At 36.0% G+C, this 14,119-nt stretch overlaps 1 long non-coding RNA gene across 1 annotated transcript in view; it reads right to left on the reverse strand.

Moving 5' to 3' along the window:
- Window positions 1–853: 853 nt before the first annotated feature.
- LOC142549278 (uncharacterized) overlaps window positions 854–14,119 on the reverse strand; it is a 91,518-nt gene continuing 78,252 nt past the window's right edge. The window contains exons 2-3 of the long non-coding RNA XR_012821155.1: window positions 1,918–1,966; window positions 854–1,197 (exon numbers count right to left, since the gene is read on the reverse strand). This is a non-coding gene — a long non-coding RNA (uncharacterized LOC142549278). The remainder of the gene's footprint in view (window positions 1,198–1,917; window positions 1,967–14,119) is intronic.

The raw sequence follows: 14,119 nt of genomic DNA on the forward strand, positions 1-14,119 counted from the left end.
CTCATATGAATATGTCGAGGATAATATGAAAATTTTTACGAAAATGTTTATGAAAAGTTTATGAAAATATCTATGTTTAAAGTTGATGCATCATTATGAAAATGTTTTTGTTTAAAGTTCATGCATCATGAAAATGTTTACGAAAATGTTATTGTATAAAGTTTATGCATATTCATGAAAACGATATTTTAAGTACGAGTATTTTTCACTGTTGTATGTGATCTGTATATGTGTTACTTGTTATCAAGATTATGACGTGTTGAGTCTTTAGACTCACTAGGTGTGGTTGATGCATGTGATATTGATTATGTATATGATAATGGTGCTCTTGATGGTTGACTTTGCTGGACTAAAGGTGAACATAACCCGAGGACCGACGCTAGTTTTTCGCACTAGTTATGATTTATGATTTTAAGTGATGTTAAATATATTTTTACGACGATTTGTTTATGAGTGATTTTTGAGAGGTTATAGTATGAACTATACTTTTCAAATGTTATTTTTAGGTTTAGTAAAATGTTGGGTAATTTTATGATAAGCTATTTCTTTTAGTTTCCAAATTATAGTTAGTTGATTTATTTTAAAATGATGTAAAAAATATTTTATGGTATGGCCGAATGCTATGTGAGGTTTTTTTTAAAAAAATTTCTAGCACGTTTTAAGAAAACGAATAGCAGACATTTCTGTGTGAGGCCCATTTACTCTAATGACAATTAATTATCAAACAATAATTATTTAATTTAAATCTACAGCGGAAAAAGGTTTAAAATATTTTAAAATGGACCTTTGTGCCTAGAAAAATTTCGGCATGATCTCCCCATAAGTAGGACATCTCGAAAAACTCAAGCAGCAATTTATATCAAAATATACTCCAACTAGGGTCATAAAAACAAAAACCGAAGTCAACAACCTATAGCCGCACTGGCCAGGACTAAACAGAAATTAAAACTTCCAAATACTCACCAGATCATAAGAACCATAGAGTCGACTCAGAACATCAGAAAAACAACCAAATATCACTACAGATACACGGGGCATCTCCCCGACAAATAAACTACAACACAAGACTAAAACAAACTCAAGACATACATATAGACTAATTGGGAGACTCCACTGAACAGAACCAAGCAATCCAACCTCAATCCCGAGCTCCACTGGCGGAACCTCGGCTTGATGCTGCAAAACGACTCGTGAGATCTACCATGGTGCCCAATAGCAACCACAGCATCCCCCCAGAAAACAACTGAGGTTAGGATTCTGGTATGAAACAGTTCAACAATAACAACAATAATAATAAATCATGCATAATCATATAATAAAATGTAATGTGCAATGCATGAAAGGCTCAACTAATAATCGAGATAACAGGAGCCAACAAACGGTACGAAAACAACTGGAATAATGCTCGAGCAACAACATAGGGGATCTATATCGTCATGCAGTTAAACCGCCCTACCAAGTATGCGAGGTATGCCAAGTTGTGATGAATTACACCCCTGACTCGGCCTCCATACAGCTGATACGATACAACAGGATGGCACAACAAAACGAACTAGATGACACATTCCCAGCGCTCACCTCAAAAGGCTACACTAACCACGGAATTGTTCAATCACATCTACGATCTCATGTGTATAGGCCTATCAGCCACACTATGATCCCGAGATAAACAACAGTGTCAGATAACAATGGACATCAACAACGGCTAAAAAGGACGATAGGGATCAACATGAATGTCATAACAGTATGTCCTATGTTAAATGCCAATAATATGTCACAATAATAAACATATATCACAACGAAGGCATTTCAAAAATTACAACAGTCAACAAGTCATATATACGATCAATGCAACACAGAATGACAATTAAACATAATTTATGTTTTACCGTCGTATGTTACCGAGCTGTAACGTACCTATACCAATTTGAAAATCCAAAAACAACTTCACTTCAAGACTCTCGGCCTAAACAAAACAATGATAAGCCGATTATGAAAACTACATTCTATACCAATGTCCGATTTGGCACAAAAGAGAATAAAATTCGTATCTCGCACAATATTAACTCAAATCAATATCCGCCAATTGGAAATGAAAGATAACTCAAATATATAACTTTTTATAGAAGAAACCATCTTCCTAATCTCAGTAGATTAATCCCAGAATTATCAAGAACACCCTACCACTCAACAAATTTTCGGACAGAAATCTCCTACTGAGCAGTTTCTGAAAAACCATCATAACTTTCACAATTCTTACTGGAATTTACCAATTCTTAATCATTACGAAGGCAACACATAGATTTACAACTTTCATTTGAATCATAATTTCAGAATCCGAGTGCATATATGTCATAATCCCGTAATACAATAGGTATTATACACAACACAATTTCAGAAACCGATTTTGTCACATTTTGGTAGAAAAATCATAATAAATTCGTTTCTAATAAAAAATCCATTATTCTAGTGGCTATAAACAACAAACTTAAACCAATACAAAGTTTTTTTATGTCAGTTCTACAAATTCAAACTAAAAAAATCGCAGCAATACAAAAATTCTCACCCAAAAACCGGAAGAATTCGCGCAGAAACAGAGCACTGGAACAGCAGCTTAAATCTACCCGTATCCTTGCTCAAAATTCACGATTTATGGCTTGAATTGAAGCTTAGGATGTTAGGAAGACAACCCTTCAGACCAATCGAGATTTCCACGTCGGACGGAGGAGATATGGCTACTTTGTCGCGGCTTCTCCTCAAGTGACAGGAATTGGGGGTTGAGTGAATGAGTTTCTTTTTTTCTTTCTTCCTTTTCTCTCTTCTTGGTAAGTTGTGTGTATGTATATGTGTGTGTGTGTGTGTATATATATCTTGTGTATTTGGTTAATAAAATAGTAACTCAAGCATGTTTATCCCGGTCTGTATTTATTTTTGCTCTCGTATGTTATTTAAACTCTATATGTATTTTATATCGTTAAATTCTCTGATATTCTAAAATACCTTTTTTTAACACACTTCTTGAATTTATTTGGCATAAATAATTATTTTAAGTTACAACTCAATAATTATTCTAATTATGCCAAATTACCGGATAATTAATTACATGGTCTTACAGATGGCTCGAGGTGGTTCGGTCATGGTCCAAGAAAAATCGAGAGATGGCTCGAGAGGGAAGTAAGGTTCGAATTATGGCTAGGAAAAAAGAAAACGGTTCGAACCATGGTCCACCGGGGGGGGGGGGGGGGTCATGGTTCACGAGGGTAATTTAGGTATGAAAATTTCATGATAAAAGTTTGGGATTAAAATATTAAAGTTTTAATTAATTCGAGAATTAAACGTTTCACGAATTAGCAAATACAAAATTAAATCAAAAGCTTCGAATTTAAGCAAAACAAAAAAATTAAAAATTAAATTTAAACTTAAATAATTATTTGGGATGGTCTATAGTCAATAAAAATAAGAAAAATTCAAAATCGAGAAAGTTTACGTCTAGGGAAAAAACGGTCATTTTACAATTGGGTAGTACGAAAAGGCTTGGCGGCATCCCGAAGGGTCATAACGCATGATAAATAATAGAAAATGATGATTTTGATGAAAACATGATATTTTATGATTTATGGTAAAATTGTACAGTTTTTACTGTTAAAATAATATTTTTGGAAATTCGTGGTATTTTATGATTTAAAAAGAAAATAGGAAAAATATTTTGAAGGATGTGAATTGACTGTGACAAGGAGGATAGATGATATGTGGGGGATCCGTTTTAAGAAGGAACAATGAACTTACAATTTTATGAGAATGTCGTGAAGGAAAAAGCCCAGAGGGAGCTTGTTTACGGGACAAAGCCCAGAGGGAGCTCGTTTACGGGACAAAACCCCAGAGGGGGCCCGTTTACGGGACAAATCCCCAAAGGGAGCCTGACGATTGTATTTCCATGGCGGTGCCTAGTGCTCGTCCCCATGCGCAATGGTGAGCTAAGAATGATCAGTCGACCAGAGGATTAAAGGCTAGTCACTTTCAAGGATCAAAATTCACCCAAAATGATAAATGATGCAAAGCTTTATGATTTTATGAGTTTACTATATATGATTTATGTGTGCTTAAATAAAAGTATAATTTTAATGCATGTGCTTGTATATATATTATTTGCTACTCATGTTTAGATGTTGAGTAATTAGACTCATTAGATTTTAATGTTGCGGGTGATGATGATATTGAGGGAGGGACTGACGCTTGAGTGGATCGAGCACGGCAGTACATTTTCGAGGGACATTTATTTCCGCACTAGATTGATAGGCAAAGTTTAAAGGTTTTTTTTTTTTTTGTTAAGGATTTTATTAGAGATTTTATGCTTTACTTTGAAGTTAATTTTGATCATGTTAAAGGTAGAAGTTGAAGTTTGGTAGTTTACGATTTTAGGGATTTTATGCACTTGAGATTTAAATTGTTAAATTATTTTGATTTAAGGAAATGTTAAGTTATTTTTTAAGTGTTGGTTTCGAAACTAGTGAATATAAAAAATAGTAGAATATAAAGTTAAAAAGTGAGGGTCATTTCATGATATGTTAAGATGACCACTTTACTGATTATGTTGAACTAAGAAGTAGCCAGGTAACTATGAGGTGGTGCAAAAATAAGGATTGCTGGTAAAAGGACACTGAACGTGGATGGAATTCCTAAGATTTACAGGATGCTTCATGTCAAGAGACTTAACTCAAACTTAATAAGCATTAGTCAATTATGTGATGATGACTTGCGTGTTAATTTTGAAAAAAGTACTGGTGAAGTTTTTGATAAAGATGATGTTTGTGTTATGAAAAGCACCAGATCTTCTGATAACTGATATCAACTGGGAGAGAAACACGATTGCAGACATACGAAGGTAAATGAACTATATTTGTGGCATCAAAAGTTGGGCCACGCAAATTTCAAGACATTAAAGAATCTTGAAAAATATGATATTGTGTGAGGTAAGCCTGATTTAACCTCTAGAATACCTTATGTTTGTGGAGCATATGAGAAAAGTAAGCAAACTCGTGTGCCGCACCAAGTGTTATAAAACTTTGGGGCAACACGGTATCTTGAAATTTTAAATATGAAACTTATGAGTCCAATTAAGTAGAAAGCTTGGGAGTTAAAAATTAATTCATTTGATTGTGTTTCTGAATTTTCACGATATACATGGGTAAGTTTTTTTAGAGAAAATTCAGATAATTTTGATGCATTTAAAAACTAATTGCAAGATTTACCAATCTTCACAATTTAAGGGTTGGTAAAATCAGAACCAACCACGGTAATAAATTGGAGAACTCCAACTTTTCATCGTTGTGTGATAAAAAAAAAGTACAACACATTAGTTTTCTAACCCAAAGACTCTTCGACAAAACGACATCACTGAGAAGAAGAACCGTACTTTACAGGAGATGGCTCGGGTCATGTTGAGTGCCAAAAACATTTCAAAATATTTTTGGGTTGAGGCCTTAAACACAACATGTCATATTTCAAATTGTGTATATTTAAGGAGCGATTCGACCATGACATCCTAAGATATCCTCGTGGGAAAAAATCCAAACCTAAAGTATTGTCATGTTTTTGGGTGTGTATTATATGTTAAATGACTGAGATCACCTAGCCAACTTTGATTCAAAAGTGATAAATGCTCGTTCCTTGGATATTCAACTAATAGTCATGCATATAGAATTTTTAATCTAAGAAATATAACGGTTATGATATCAATTAATGTTGTATTTGATGATCTTGCAGATCTAGTAGGAAATATAATTGAAGATGATATAGATGGTCTGCTGGAAACATCTGAGTCACTGTCAACACAGATGTTGTGTTTGATGTTGTGACACCAGAGACAACACCTCATCGAGACAGACAAAATTCGAGGATGATGATCAAATTAATGAGATGCACGATAATGATTATGGTGTAAACAACATTAGGAAAGACATTCCTAGAAAAATTGAGAAGGATCATCGTTCATCTCAAATAATTGGAGTTATACATCGAGACATGCAAACTCGACAGAAAGAGAGAGTTGATTAATGATTGGGTTAGTATGCATGACTTCTGAAAACTTTCAGGTAAGACACTCATGTTTTGTTTCACACATTGAACCAAAGAACATTAATGAAATCCTTTAAAGATGAATTTTGGATTAATGCTATGCATGAGGAACTTGAACAGTTTGTCTGAAATGATGTGTGAGACTTATTTTCAAGGCCTGAACATGTTGATGTGATTTGAACAAAATGGATTTTTAAGAACAAATTGATGAATCAGGAAATGTTTTCAGAAATAAAGCTTGGTAGGTTGCTCAAGGGTATACATAGGTTCAGGGGGTTGATTTGATGAAACATTTGCTCCTATAGTCTGCATTAAATCTGTTCGACTGTTGCTTGCCATTGCATGTCATATGAGGATTAAAATTTATCAAATGGATGTGAAAAGTGCTTTTCTGAATGAAATTTTGAATGAGAAAATTTATGTGAGTCAATCAAAGGAATTTGAGGTTCCACATCACTTGGACCATGTTTACAAACTAAAGAAGGCTTTGTATGGACTGAAGTAGGCTCCACATGCATGGTATGGTAGGCTAACTGAATATATGCTTAACATAGGTTTCAAATGAGATGAGTTCGATAAAAATCTTTTTATTCAAATGCGAATGATGATATACCGATATGTCAAATTTATTTTGATGATATAATTTTTGGTGCTTCTTCAAAAAAGCATGTGGTAATTTTGTTGAATGTATGCCGTCGACATTTGAAATGAGAATGGTAAATAAGTTAAGTTTTTACTTGGTCTTCAAATTAAACAACTGCATGTTAGGGATTTTATGTGTCAAAGCAAGTATGCTAAAAATCTGGTTAAGAAATTCTCAAATGAAAATGCTAAACAAATAACTCCTATGGGATCGAGTAAAAATCCGGGTAAAGAAGATGTTTCCAAAGGTTTTGACAACACCATGTACCGCAACATCATTGAGAGACTTATTTATTTAACTGCGAGCCATCCAGATATAATGTTCAGCATCTATCTATGTGTTAGATATCAAGTTAATCCTAAGATCACACACTTAAAGATTGTAAAATGAATTTTGAGAAACATTGCAGGGACTATAGATCTAGGATTACTGTACACAGATGAAACTAACACAAATTTAGTTGGGTTTAATGATGCTGACTGGACTAGAAGCTTAGATGATAGGAAGAGTACTACTAGAGGATACTTTTTCTTAGGCAATAATTTGGTGTCATTGATATGTGTTGTTTTTACGTGTTTTATTGCATTAGTTTTGTGTGTATTTGCATTGTATGTGTGTGCATTTCATCTACATTTTGTTCGCTTTAGGCTTAACATATGCATATGATCATGGCTAACTCGTACTTAATGTATTTGCAGGTGAAATGACAGGAGAACTAAAATTGGGAGACAAAGATACAAGCCACAAGGAAAGGGATGAATTGGCAGAAAAGACGGCGCCCGGGCAGTAGGATCTTCCCACTCGAGTGAGAGAAAGAGAGAAGAGGGCATAAGAAAGAGTTGGCGCCCGGGCGGTAGAATTTTACCGCTCCGGCGCGAGGTGTGAATTTTGAAGAGTGAAAATAGAGGTTTTGGCGCTCAGGCGGTTGAATCTTACCACTCGAGCATGAGTGCAGCACATTGGAGGCAAAATTACAGAGGACTCGGCACACGGGCGGTAGAATCTTACCGCCTAATCGGTACTCAATTTGGAAAAAAATATTGAAGACGATCTCTTGCCTTCCGGGAGATGTTGCCAAGTGTGGCTGCACAAAGGAACCTAAGGACGAAAATAAAGACACTTTTCAGCAGCTAAGGATTGTTGAAGAGAGAAAAAAGCTTGGAGAAAGCTTGGAGTTGAAGATTTCAATATTTCTGGGCAACGTTCTCCGTGTTTTCGTCACGTCTTGTATTTCTTGTTTCATTCTTCTTGCTTAAATATTCTTTTGCTTAGTTTGATCATGAATTCAAGTGCTAATTTTCATTATTTGTTGGGATTTAAGGGGATCCTACCCCGAAACCGTGTTTAGTTAATTTATATATCGACTATAAATTTATTCTTGATTGTGCTATTATTTTCATTGGGTTGTTGAAGCGTAGATAACTTTAACAACGATTTCATATTGCGAGTGAGTTCGAGAGAATAGCCCGTGATAGAAACGAGTAGCATAATCCGTGGATTTACAATTTACATAGAAATATGAAGTCGGAAACACGTCGATAGTCATAATCTGGTGGGTCGAAAGCTAGGGGATTTCATAGAACGACAGGAAATTCACATTTGACAAATAATTAAAGAGATTTAATTACTTCACTGCATTGAATTAGTTTGGAATAGCTTGAGAGGGCATGTTCAATTGGATAGTAAATCCCGTCGAAAGCGTATATTATTATCGAACAAATTAAGAAAATTAGCGAGGGGTAGGTGAACCGAGATTCCTAACAAATTCATTTATCATTGAATATTTAATCAATCATTTAGCTTATTTCTATCATCATTTAATTTGTGAATCATTTCGTTGAGTTTTTATTTAATCATCGTAGTAGTAAACAATCATCTGAAATATCGTTGATAAATGTTTAATAACTTGGAATAACAATTGAGAAATACAGTCTCTAGAGAAAAGATACTCGTACTCTTGTACATTATATTATTACTTGACATCGTACACTTTTGATTATTTCGAGCTGGAATATTAATAATTTTTACCAATGATTTTACAATGCAAGTTTTTCTTGATCAAGTTTTTCGCGACGTTGCCGGGGACTGTTAATCCACAATTTTATTCTCAGTTATTTAATTAAGCATTCTTTATTTTATTTTATTTGAGTTGACGCCTTCAATTTCTGAAAGCGGATTGGTTACGGTGCCCGGATATGAAACAGAAGTTTCAAAAATATTTTTCATGAAGAAAACTGAGCACCTCTACTAGTTGTGTAGCAAATAACATAAAACACAAAATGTCATACATAGGGTGCTTTAGAAATTTTTTACCTATCAATCACAAAGGATTGATGATGTCTCCAACTAAGTTGTTAAACAACTTAACTCTTCAATGGCTAGACAATCTACAAGATTCCAATGAGCACTCTTTGCTCAAAAATCAAGCCCACCACCAACAAAGAAGATCCCCTCTAATTTTGCACTAAAAAAATTAGAGGATTTTTCTTTGAGAAGAGTATACAATCTTCAACAATTGAAGAAGCAAAAATGAAGGAGAATATGGGTTCAAAGTTTCGGCCCTTGCTAGAGGAGAGAAGGGGAGGATGACTTTCTTGGTGCTTGAAAAAGTTAAAGTGAGCATGTGCATGCCATGCCTTGGATATTGAAAAAGTAGCATCCAACCCTTCACCTCTCATATATGCAATTCTATTTGGGCTTGTAACAATTACAAAGCCCATGAACTTTAATTTAAATGTCTCAAACAAATTTGAGATCAATTAAACCTTACTTAAATTTACTCAAGCCAACTAGTTGAATAGTTATTTCCTATTGGGCTCTACAAGATCCAATATGATTTAATTAATTCAACACTTGAACTAATTTAATTATTTGGGCTCTACTAGGCCCACTAGTGTTTAATTAATTCAACAGTTGAATTAATTTAATTTAGTCCATAATAAAGTTTATGAAAATCATAATTTTCAAATCATTATTTATTTGAGCCATCTTTTAATTTAGGAACACTTCCATAAATTAAAAGTTACATTCCCATAATCCTCTTATAGAAGTCATACTTCTATTTTTGTTAGCGCTTATAAACTCTTTTATAAGCCGTTCAACACATTGAACTATTTTTCTTCTCAACGGGATTTAGAAAGCTAGTACTTGTGTGGCCCTCAATGGTTCAATGATAAACTAAACGTGGCTTCACATCTCAATGTGATTCGGACTAAACATGTCCTTATATGAGCATACCACAAATGATTCATTCTTATGTATCAACTCCTTGATAATAAGAACGTCAGAACTCAAGTCTGATAGTACCCAACCAATAATGTTAAACGCCTAGCAGCATCGCTTACATGATTCCCTAGGTATCAAATGATATTGCCTTGAAGAACCAATCTATTATGGTTAGCATACAGTACGGTCCCTTCAACTCATATATCTCGACCGATTCGATAACTATTGGTATATCGAGAGTTGCCAAAGAATCGATACTATGTGTCATGTCGTAGTTGCATCGATGGTGTAATCTATGAAACTCCTTTCACAATTACCACCAACACTCTGATAAGAGATTTCAAACTACATACACATAGGATATCCATACCCAAAGGTAAGCGGATAATCCACGACTACAATGCATCGACTCCTATATGTTTCGACAAAACACCCAACCTTGCCACCTGATGACCCCACATGAGTCGGTAAACAAGTCAAAGTGCAATGCTAGCATAAAGAGTCTCAATGTTGTCCCGGGTCATAAGGACTAATGGTGTACAACCATAAACTAGGACGTTTCCAATCGATAAATGAGAACCACATGGAAAGTCCTTTATGGAGGGTTGTTCAGTGTACTCTACAAGGAGCACCTATTTTCATGCTCGGACATCACAATGTACCCTATCAATGAAAAATGGTACTCACATCGTAGATACTAGTCTCAAACTCGAGCGGCCTTTATTCTCCTTAGCGGCGGCCGAATCGACTAGGAACTGTTTAGAATATAAAGTATTTCAAATATGAGTTTCATGATACTCATCACATGAGCATCTCATATTCTTTCTACTATTTGTATATTCAAGGACTTTATCTATGCAACAAGCATGAGTATACAGATAAAGATGTGCCAAAACAATAATTTCAAATATTATTAAAATAAAGATTGTTTACGCAAAGACTTTCAACATGAACCCTCGCCCAACACTTGGCTCGACGGGCACCTACTTTAACAATCTCCCATTTGCACTAGATCCAACTACCCATATGCTTCAAACCTATCGATTCGCGATGCTTCTCGAATATTAGTCCAGGTAAAGACTTAGTTAGTGGATCAACCACATTATCTTCGGAGCCGACTTTGTCAATCGACATTTCTCCTCTTTCCACAATCTCTCGGAGGATGTGGTACTTTCTCATTACATGTTTGGATTTCTGATGAGACCTTGGCTCCTTCGCCTGAGCAATGGCTTCCGTGTTGTCACAAAACACCGGGACAAGAGCAACTCCATTAGGAATGACACCAAACTCTTGGACGAAATTCCTTAACAAACAGCCTCCTTTGCTGCAACTGATGTAGCAATGTATTCGGCCTCAGTGGTGGAATCTGCAGTACTGTCTTGCTTGGAACTCTTCCAACTTACAGCAGCACCATTGGGCATGAATACGAACCCAGAGGTTGATTTGAGTCATCGATATCGCTTTGGAAGCTAGAGATGGTATAGCCTTCCAATTTTAGTTCTCCACCCTCATAGACCAAGAACAACTTATTGGTCCATCTCAAATACTTGAGAATGTCTTTCACAGCTATCCATTGTGGAAGACCAGGGTTCGATTAATATCTACTCACTACACTTAGTGCATAAGCCACGTCAGGACATGTAGATATCATTCCATACATGATACTACCAATTGCGGATGCATACAGAATGCGTGTCATCGCCGCTATCTCTGCATCAGTCTTAGGAGACATATACTTGGATAGGGACACGCCATGACACATTGGTAGATGTTCTCTCTTGGAATCATCCATCGAGAACCGCTTAACGATAGTATCAATGTATGTGGACTGGGTGAGACCAAGCAATCTTCTCGATCTATCTCTATAGATCTGTATTCCCAATACAAAAGATGCTTCACCCAAGTCCTGCATCGAGAACTTACTCGCTAACCATATTTTAGTTGATTGCAACATCACTACATCATTTCCAATGAGTAGAATGTCATCAACATAAAGCACCAGGAATGCCATAGCACTCCCACTGACCTTCTTATACACAAAGGGTTCCTCAGGATTCTTAGTAAAACCAAACTCTTTGATTGTACTATCGAATCTGAGGTTCCAACTCCTAAATGCCTACTTTAGACCATAAATAGATCTCTGAAATTTGCATACCATATGCTCACTTCCGACAGATGTAAACCCTTCAGGTTGAGACATGTAAATCTTTTCCTTAATATCCCCATTAAGAAAGGCTGTCTTGACATCCATCGGCCATATCTCATAGTCATACCATGCAGCTATGGCTAGCAATATCCTTATAGACTTAAACATTGCAACTGGAAAAAAGGTTTCCTCAAAGTCAACTCCTTGTCTTTGAGTATATCCTTTTGCTACCAATCACGCTTTGAAGGTCAATACCTTCCCATCCGCCCCAAGTTTCCTCCTGTAAATCCATTTATACCCTATGGGAACAGTTCCCTTAGGTGGATCCAGAAGATTCCACACTTGGTTTGATTGCACGAAATTCATCTCAGATTCCATTGCTTCAATCCACTTGGATGAATCAGTATCAGATAACGCTTCCTTGAAGGTTAATGGATCACATCTATGGTTAGGCTAATCATGGCCCTCTTCAAGAAGCAGACCATAACTAATAGGTGGTCTCGAGACTCTCTCGGATCTTCTAGGAGCTTGTATCTCCTCTCTTGGCTCTTCGGGTGTGGGTTCTACAATTGTGGGTGTCGCTCAAATCTCTTCGAGTTCTATCATCTCCTCTTTTCTATCCAATAGAAATTCCTTTTCCAAAAAGGTTGCATTCCTAGAAACAAACACCTTTGTTTCTTGAGGATTTAGAAATAGTATCCAATTGAATTCCTTGGATATCCCACAAAGTAACATAAAATGGATCGACTATCCAATTTATCTCCCACTGTCTGCTTCACATAAGCAGGGCATCCCAATATTCTAAGATAGGAAAATTTGGGAGGCTTACCCATCCATATCTCATATGGTGTCTTATCAACTGCCTTTGAATGGACATTGTTCAACAACAGTGCCGCTGTCTCAAGTGCATATCCCCAAAAGGATGGCGGTAACTCCATGAACCCCATCATAGACCAAACCATGTCCATCAAAGTTTGGTTACGACGCTCCGAAACACCATTTAACTGTGGTGTAGCTGGCGGAGTCCACTGTAAGAGAATCCCATTCTCCCTAAGTTACTCTTGGAACTCGGAACTCAAGTACTCACCACCTCGATCTGATCAAAGTGACTTGATGCTTCGTCCCAACTATTTCTTTACTTCACTTCTGAATTCTTTGAACATTTCAAAGGTTTCAGATTTTTATTTCATCAAATACACATACTCGTACCTCGAAAAGTCATCGGTAAAGGTGATGAAGTAGGCATGTCCATGCTTAGTGGTGATGCTAAGGGGATCGCACACATCGGTATGGATCAAGTCCAATAAACCTTTGGCTCGCTCCACATGGCCCTTAAAGGGAATTTTGGTCATATTTCCTTTCAGACGGGATTCACAAGTCGTGAGAGAATTAATATCAGACATATCAAATATGCCTACTCCCACTAGCTTGTTCATTCTTTTAGGGAAATATGTCCTAATCGAGCATGCCATATTTGTGCCGAATTTAGAGTATCTTTTTTTTGCTTATTTGTTATATTTATTGCTTGGACATTGTTTAGTGGAATATCTTTCAATTTTAAGTTATAGAGATTGTTTTCAAGTTCTCCAGTACCATTTAAACATTCATTCTTGTAAATGTTGCAAATACTTTTGCTAAATAAACAAGAATATCCATCTTTATCAATCATAGAAATGGAAATAATGTTTTTCACCAACTCAGGTACAAACAAAACATCTTTCAAAATCAACTTAAAATCATTGTTCAACAATAAGTAAACATCTCCCACGGCCTTGACAGCAACTCTTGCTCCATTGCCCATCTTCAAGAAGGTCTTACCTTCCCTAAGTCTTCTACTTCTTCCCATCACCTGCAAATCATTACAGAAATGTGAGCCACAGCCGGTATCTAATACCCAAAAAGTAGAGTTGAAATTTTTACTTCAATATAGAACATACCATTTTCAGAACCCTTCTGGGCAAGATATTCTTTGCAGTTACGCCTCCAATGTCCAGGCTTCTTGCAGTGATGACAAATATTAGCAGTCTTGT

Source organism: Primulina tabacum, chromosome 6 (genome assembly GCF_025594145.1).
Source record: "Primulina tabacum isolate GXHZ01 chromosome 6, ASM2559414v2, whole genome shotgun sequence".
NCBI lineage: Eukaryota > Viridiplantae > Streptophyta > Magnoliopsida > Lamiales > Gesneriaceae > Primulina > Primulina tabacum.